At 36.9% G+C, this 9134-nt stretch overlaps 1 long non-coding RNA gene across 1 annotated transcript; it reads left to right on the forward strand.

The window, feature by feature from the left end:
- The first annotated feature begins 15 nt into the window (after nt 1–15).
- On the forward strand, nt 16–450 carry LOC111428283 (uncharacterized). The gene is made up of 2 exons (XR_002708045.2): nt 16–73; nt 133–450. It is a non-coding gene; the product is annotated as an uncharacterized lncRNA (long non-coding RNA).
- Nucleotides 451–9134: the final 8684 nt, after the last annotated feature.

Genomic DNA, 9134 nt, shown 5'->3' on the forward strand with positions numbered 1-9134 from the left:
ATAAAAAGGCGGGAAAAGTTCGTGTTTCTTCGTAAACTACCGAAATATGTTGAAGAATAAAATAGGCAGGACTGTAATGGGTTGTTTTGTAAGAAAATTTCTTTTTTATACTTTTGATTATTTTTTTCTAAGGTGTTGAAATTGGGGGTAAGAAGGAGATGATGGTGACATTTTGGTGCGACCCCAAATTGAAAATCCCCTAAAATGGAAATTAAGGCTTCCGCAAATTCCTTCTGAGTGGCCTTCTAGGCGAGAAAATTAGGAATATCGACAGGTGAAGTAAGCAATCTTGCAAATGAATAATATCCGTCGAAGGAAATGAACTTCGAGGTTGGCAAATTTACAAAAGGAAATTGATTCGATTTTAAAAGTTTTGTATTATATCAACCAGATATGAGTACTAGAAATATGTTGCTGTGGAAAATAAAATGTGTCTTGGAATGTGCTTAACATTTTTGGTTTTATTGGAATAGTTTTATGATGCCAGATTTAACATTTATGATATATTTCAGTAGCTAATAAAGCTAGTTTAATGATAATTAGTTTACTAAGGAGCACAATTTAATTTAGTTTGTTAATAATCACTATATACCGGGTGCTTTAAGTCTCCATCCGTTACCTCGAAACTTTAGTCGAAAAGTTGTTTTTAAATTCTTAGTGGAAATTCGTTTCAAAGTTTCCAGTATCCTTCTAAAACGAAACGAGCGCTACCAAAAGTTTCACTCTAGTTTTAGGCTAATGCTTCCTAAGTACTTATCGCTTTTAATTTATAGAGTACCAATACGAACCGTACAAAACTTATATAACGTATTGAAACGAACTCTGTGTCTTTAAAATTTGATTTGAACCCCCATGGGAACACCATAAAACTGTTTATCTTTTTCGATTTCGCGCCCAATAAACCTGTGCAAATTGCGAAAAGGGTCGAGAGAGGAGGGTAAATGTCCGCGACACACGCGTTCTGAAAATGTACTTTTGCAGACGTGACAATATCGAAAGCTTCGAATGAAGTCGATTTGAATCGACTTCAAGTTTTAGCTTTGTAGACAACACAACTTAAGTCGTAAAAATAAGAAATCTCTAATGGAATGGAGGATTTTTGGGATAGATTTATGACGGTGTCCAAACGGATGTTCGTCACATAACCGCAATCATTATTCAAAATGTCACAATGTAGGGAAAAGAAAATCTAATCGAAGGGTTGACCTACATCTTAAACTAAGATATTAGGAAATTTTGGCTGGGCAAAAAAAGGGTAAGGAGTAAATATCGTTATATTTCACGAGGGGATCAAGATTTTTTTTTATGGGGTTTCAAATCTCGGCTATATCCCGCACACGTGATATTTATATTTCGGGCGTTACGATTATCCACTTTGCACTTTTCCAATCGTAAATTTCACGAGGTGTAATTTTCATAATTCGCTGACTTTTATGGACACATCGCATAAAAAAAATGTTCTTTTTTATAACGGTTGGAGACTATAAATTCGAATTCGAACAGATTTTATTAAATTATAACACGTTCAATAATTAGCAATGTAATTTCAGGCAAACACGACTGAAATTTATGCATGCTGAGTGCGAACATTGCAATATACCTTTGGCCATTTACTCCAAACCCCAGATAACGACCCACGTTTTACTGTTCTCCATCCACACCCTGTTTCACGATAAAACTCGCCGTTTGTTTGTTTTCTTTTTTTTTAGAAAGGTTGTAAGCTAATTAATTATTTTTTTTTATTCCAATTTCCGCAGGTAATTAAATATTTGATAATTTGAGATGCTGACGGAGGTGAAGCACAAAGTAAATCGGCACGTCTCACACTTCTCGCATAGCAGGAAAACGTACGAGAGGAGACGATGTCGCAGCGTCAGCTGCTGAAGGCTTCTTCGCTATTGCGCCGCCGGTTCAGAGCGTAATTACGGGCTTGGCTCTAATTACTAATGTAAACGAGGGCCCCTACGTCGATTCGGAATTTGATTTATGTCGCCACCCCCGCGCGAAAATGAAAAGGATCCCCGACGGTACGATTAGATCTGCAGGAAGGAAGTAGGAATCGGAAATCCTCGGAATTCTCTAAAAGCAAAGAGACCGGAGGCGAAAGTTTGCCGAAAACGTATGACTCCGTCGTGTTTAACTTAACAGTTTCGAAATCCGTGGGATTTTAGGATCGGATTATGCCGACCTAATTTAAAGTTTGCGGGGAATTAGAGAATTCTTTATATAATGAAAATTTTATAATAATAATGATACAAATTTAACATAATTATTAATTTCGTTTGAATTCCACCACGCTAATAAATAATAACGAGGAATATTTCAATTGGTCACCCGTATATTGTGATTAGCGACTGATAAACGACGCTAATGAACGGTAATGGCACATAACAGTGATTCAAATCCGGGTGGTGCCGCGGCGCCGTTGCGACGCCCATTAAATCTAAATAATTGATGTTGACAGGGAGCGATTAATACGGGGCCCCGCTGTAGTGTGGTCTGCCCTTAGAAGCTCACGCGGCAATTTACTGCTAAACACGGGGTGGACACGAGAATCCAATTACAACGTCTACCGCCACCTCCAACGTCTGGCGAAGATTGATCCGTAAAAACTCGCCGAGACGCGAAGAAATATTTACGTCGGAAAACAATCCCCAAAGACAATTATTCAATTTTTACCACCAGCGAAAAAGTTAATTAAGTTCTGCTGACTCGACATCAAACAAATTTTATTATTTAACTGAAAAATACCGAAAACCAACCCAAATCCTTTTGACATAAAAAGAAAAAATGATCTAAACATAAGAGTCTTTGTGTTAAAATAAATTTCAGTTCAGAGAATTTGATTCCGCGTTATCGATCTGAACAAAGTTTAAAAGTGGCTAAAACGTGTGAATTTAGTTTTGAATTTAGTTTTTCGCTATCTCTAATAATAATGAAGATGTCAGCTAAGAAAGTAGATAGGAAATTATGTTAAGCATTTACTAATTCAAAGTGTGAAATAGTGGTTGTCTACCCATGCGTGACGTCACGAACGGGCCATCGAGCTATGCACCAATTCCCGGGATATAGTAGTCTTGTTATTCTGCTGTAAATTCGATTATTTATGGTCCCATTCCTTCGGGAAAACCATCTAACGATGTTTGCTCGACAACTGTCAATCAATATCACGAGAACACGGTCTTAACGCTTAATAGCGACCTAACCTTATTACGTAGGCTATCGAAAATGACGACCTTAAAAGTTTTAAACACGTTCAAAAAGGGGGTTGTCGAAGTAATAGGGGAAGAACAATTACGTTAACGATTTCTCCTCATCGGAACAAATCGGTTGGGCACAGAGAGAAGGGCTCTCGTTCGATCTTTTCGCAGGATCTTTACAAGAGGAGTTCACGAAATGGGGATGCGAAAGCGTCTCATAATCGTACGACGAATTGAAATTCTTTTACGCGCACCAAAATTCCAATGGAATATTCGCATAAAAAAGGCGTTGCTAACCTCGAACTCTAAAGGGCTGTAATAAGATTGGAAGTGGAAATCGATGCAATTACCGAAACTCATCCGCCCCTAACGTTTTGTGTAAAAGAGTAAAAAAAATCTGCCGATATGGTTAATTCTGTCATCTTGAATTTAATTAAGTTCTCGTTTGCAATTTTGCGTCCGACAATAGATAATCGAAGCCCGGACGAGAAGCGAGTTTATACAAGTCAACCGGTACGATTCTCTCCCTCTCCCTTCGCTTATCGCCAGCCGTCAGTCGGTCCGGATGAGCAGGACAATCTCCTGCAGCTGACGGGGCCATTGATCCAGAAACACTATAGCCACCATTTCATAAATCGTACCTACTAGGTACCTGATGTTTTATCTATAGAAACAATTTTAATTTAATACAACACAACGTGAATTTACGATGTAAAATTTATACCCCATAAACGGAATGTGTCAAATAAAGCCGGAGGCAGCAAGTGACGGACGGTAACCCCTCAAGATCGAAGAGAATTTGCGTAAATAATGCAGGACGGGGTTTCCCCTTCGACTTCAGTACTCTTCATCGATGTCGAGAATGCGTCTCACGTTTACCCAATATTACCGGAAGCCGTCGCCGGAGGTGCACAAGGAATCCACCAACCCGTATAACTATATAACTTCCCCATGATGGTGGTATCGTAGCAACTCTTGTTCTCATCGATCGACAAATTTACGCAAACCTTTTATAAATAATCTACGACGATGAGCAGGCAAAACAAGCGATTAATAAAATTTACCGCTGTAATAAAATTACTTTGCCTTCAGCGCACAAAAGGGATCTAGTGCGCCGCGGCGTAAGTGCCTGTCAAATATAACCGGAAATATGGTCCAACGTAGTTTTCCCGTGTATGAAATTTAAAAACGGATTTTATGGTTATTAAATTTTCCTAACGGATTGTTAAATACTAGTTCAAGGAAAAAAATTGAATAAATAATATCCTGAGGATGATGAACACCGAAATCGGTAGAAACAGAGAAAAGTGTTATTGTCGAACATTTCTTTATCAATATTAAATGTTGTTTATGCTTCGTCGAATCCCGTGTGGCGCGCTCGTTGACGCGACAAATCAAGTTGCTTTCGATCGCCCCTCGTAATTGCATTTAGCATACTGATGGGCGCATAAATTGGAGTTTGATCAGCCTATTCGTTGTACGCGAGCTTTCGCAACTGAAACAAATCGGGTGAAAAATCGCCCGTGTATCTGGATATCTTTCTCATTGCCGATGAAAGCAAACGTCAACTAAAAAAAATTCTTTAAATTACGACAAATCTATTATGTACTAAATGAAATGTGAAGCGAATAAATCCCATGTTTACGAAACGATCGGAAAAATACGGGATGTTACACAAAGTCAGTACGGTTGATTTGAATTGCAAATGTGTAGGTGTGGAGGAGAGTCAACGAGAGGATCCAGAGTATGGTTGGTTCTTGTAAGGGCAAATGTGTGTGTATTTTGGGTTTTGCCTCAGGGCGGCTTGAAGCTGTATATGTAGGTATACGTGAAATATCACACAGTGTCTGCGGATTACCACATTTACGCCCGCAAACATCCTCGAGGTGTATAGATGGCCCGGATCGATAACTCATATGGCTCGTTCACATCGGATTTAATACGATACACCATTTTTAATTTTTTTTATTTGAATTTTTTGTAGGAGATATTTGCCGCTTTTTGTGGATTTATTAATAATCCCTAATTTGTTGAAAAAAATTAATACTTACAGCATATTTCAATATGAGAACTTTTATTTATTTACTACTAAATTTTACTAAATTAGAGCTTTTGAGCTTTAAGATCATGTTTTCAAATTAAAAATCCACTGAGAAAATTTTTGACAAAACTGGAAAAATGTGACTTTTAAAGTGTTGTACAGATATTGTTTATACAAACGAAGATATTAAGATGATATAAAATGATATATTCAAATTAGAAATCAATCAGAAAATTTTTGAGAAATCTTTTAAGTGTGACTGTGTTAAATTAATGAATTACAAAAAATACCTTATCTTTAAAGAGTCGTACTAGTATTGTTTGTAGGAACCAAGAAATGATTACCACATCAAAATAAAGATAAGATTATGCTCTTTAAAATGATATATTGAAATTACAAATTCATTTGAACATTTTTGAAAATTCTGTAAAAGTGTGATTTTGCATCTGATATGTTAATGAAGAGAGCTTGCAGCTAATTGCAGTTTGAGTCATTTATTGCCTGTATGGCTTTGATGATTTTGAGCATTTGTGATCTCCATAAAAATTTGGTGGGATATTGGATATATTATGTAGCTATTCAAAATACTGTTGTTAAATTAACTATTAAGAAAACTAAAATGAAAGAAATCTTTTGAATTTGAAATATTCCATTAAATTCCACTATTGTACTATAAAAATAACACACACATACAAAGACGAAGAAGGAGTAAGTAAAACGGCACTTCAGAATATAATCTAGCGTTGAGTTCTCGAACGCTCTGGAACTCGCTCCAAAACGGGAAAATCGCGAACTGTGGGGAAAGCGGGGAAAGGCGGGCGTCAATAGGAATTTTCTCATATCCGTGAAAATCAATTTATGTTAATGCGATTATATATTTTCTTTGTCCGGCGTTGAAGGAACCGACAAATTCCGGGGATAATTAAAAGTTCTTTTAAAAAAAAAACTTTCAAATTTTTTTTATTTCGAAAAGTTTTGAAACCTCGCATAAATATGTAATGCGGCAGGTGAAGTTTCGCGATTATTTATTGTAATCCTATATTATTATTATTCGGTCCTCGTAAAAGTCCGCGGGATAAAAGTTTTGAGTTTGGGACTTGGATTACGGTCTGTCATAAAGGACTTCGGTGGGGTCTCCGGGGTTCACGTCTATCTTTTACAACGCATACGGCCCCGTTATGGAGTGCTTATAGTCGTTTATCTACCGAGTTAACGGTTGGCAGATTTCAAGGATAACGTCAGTTTGCACGGTGAGAAATTTAGCCTTGTCGACGTCTACGATTATAACGATGACTGCACCATCTCGAGAGATTTATTGGAGTAATATCCGACGTGTATTCTCATTCAAATTAATCCAGACATGCTTCCCCTCTAAAGCGATTTCTTTCAATTTCAATAAACTCTGGTATATTTGTAATTCGAAATCGTTTACTCAATATTTATTTCCTGCTGGGTTATCGAAGAGTTTTCTTCGAAAAGCTTTAAATCAAAACTAGGCGTTGTATATCGTAAGATCATCCGAGCAGAGATCGAAAAGCTACGCTATTTTTCTTTTCCCTGCGGAGACGATGTTGTAAATCACGTTCCCCTTTCATTTTTTTTTTGTTTCTTGTTGCTCATCACGCTGCGAGTTGTTTCGCTCTGAAATTGATATCAGCAGCGAACCGAGAGATCCGGATATCTCTCTATTGCTGAATATTTCAGTTCCGCCGACTATATTATTCGCATTCATGCATATTCCCCCAGTATAATTCATACGTAATGGAAATGTTGAATTCCTTTCACGAACTACAATCACGTTTCAGAATTTACTTAGTTTAAATCAATTAGAAACGGTTTAAACAGACGTTTCTCATTAACGTTTTATTATTGATGGTGAGGATTTACGGTTGATATTAAAAGCTGGAGATGCCGCATCGTGGCCATAACCGAAAGTTATACGAGTCTGGGGGAAAGCAGTTGGTAGGGTAACAATGCCAAACTATCTCATATCTCTGAGCTTCGCATCCCCGGTCGTATACATATTGAACGACTGAGCCAACTGTAATGCTATATTAGCTTATGTAATCATGCTCTGGGATCGTAAAAAGTAATGAGAGAGGTTTTGCGGAAAACTTTGCCAACAATGCTTTATAAAATTTCAAAATAAAAAAGAGAATACTTAAAAGCAACGCCCCAAAAGTAGGTAATAAGATCTTAATAAGAAAATTTGATACACGTTTAAAAGCAAAGCACTTTATGGAAACACTATCTAACAATACAACTACAATAATTCGACTATATTATATAATTACAAAACAGGAGTTTCTGTATTGTTTTGGAACAGTGTCAATCTGGTTTGCATATTATCCAAGCGTTAGGAAAGCTCCAATCCGAGACAACAGGCGCAGATAGTGCATGTTTGGTTGCAATTTAATTTTCGTTTAATTCCTCCTGGTTGTGGGGTGTACGCGGCAAAGTTCCACGGGCAAATTAACATCTGTTCTGGGCTACTTATGTTGCGCATTAGGGTGGGCGACCACCCCACATTTATAGCTTTAATTTCGCATGCAAATACCCGCGATTCCGACGCCTCGGAGTTCGCTCAAAGAACGACCGCAATTTCGGGACGAAGTTTTGTGAATTCGCTTCGCGTAACGAGCATCGTATTTTAAGCGAAGAAAAAATACAAAATTGTATAAACTCAAACTGAAAGGGGGGGAAAAGATAAATTGGATGGTGTGTCATTTTACTTAAATTATTATATTTTTAACAATTTCACTCTCACTATACACAGATTAATGTAAATATTCGTCGCTAAAACACATCCTCCCTCGGCCATTATTTAAACTGTGCTGATATTCCCGCTCAAAGCACGGATTACGAAAGATAAACGTTGACGTTTCAACTAGGTCTCTAATTGCACCGGATATTCGCGGCAAAGCGCAGTTTTTACCATTAGCAGCCGCCTTTTAATTAAAACCGTGACGAGTGGAAAATCCTTTAAATACATTGTTCTGAGAAAAAAACTTTCCAGTTACTGAAACCGAAGTTATCGTTATCGACAATAACCGGAAAGTTCAATTACGTTTGACGTGCAAGGCGCATCAATTAAAAGTTGGTAATGATGAACGGTTCCAAGTTTCGCGAGCTCAAAATTACATAACTGTGTATTACGAAATGTGGCGATGCGAAATTTGGAGAGGTGACAGGTCGAGGTATAAATCACTCCGTCGCTGTTTAATTACTGCTCAAAAAGTCGTTTCTCTCCGACCGGTTTCGTTCGCGAGTTATTTATTGTTTTGGGAAATATTTTGAAAAAGGCTAAATTAAAAAATGCTTTTTATGATTGAATCTAAAAAAAAATTGAAATAATAATACACCTCACCTAGAACTAGATTTACTGTACCTTATAATTGTACTTAAAAAAATATGTTGACTTTGATAAAAGTTATTGATACCTAGCGTTTTTCGTTTTCGAGTTATTTTAGTTTTCAGTTTTTTTTTGGAAAATTCACCATATCTCAGCCAACGTTCATTCAAAAAAGCTCTAAATTGGCACGATTACTCTTTAGATACTGTCAAATAGATTATCATTTGTTATAACCAGAGCCCGGACAGTTTAGGAAAGTTATCCTAAAACGCCTCCCACTCCAGTCTCAAAAATTCAATCGAAGCGTGCGAAGCTGTCGGATACGTCATACCTTATGTCACGAAATAAATTATAAATTTAATAAAACCAAAAATGATTAATTCAGTGCGTATTTTTATATTATTTTTATTAATTCATTAATTAATGTTGCACAGCAAGTTCTTCGCTAAGGTACGCTCATCGCTCTTCGAAATTCAATTTTGAAGAGTAACTTAGTGACATAGAAAAATAATATAAATATATATATATAGAAGCATTACTC

This window comes from Onthophagus taurus, chromosome 10 (assembly GCF_036711975.1).
Source record: "Onthophagus taurus isolate NC chromosome 10, IU_Otau_3.0, whole genome shotgun sequence".
NCBI classification, from domain to species: Eukaryota; Metazoa; Arthropoda; class Insecta; order Coleoptera; family Scarabaeidae; genus Onthophagus; species Onthophagus taurus.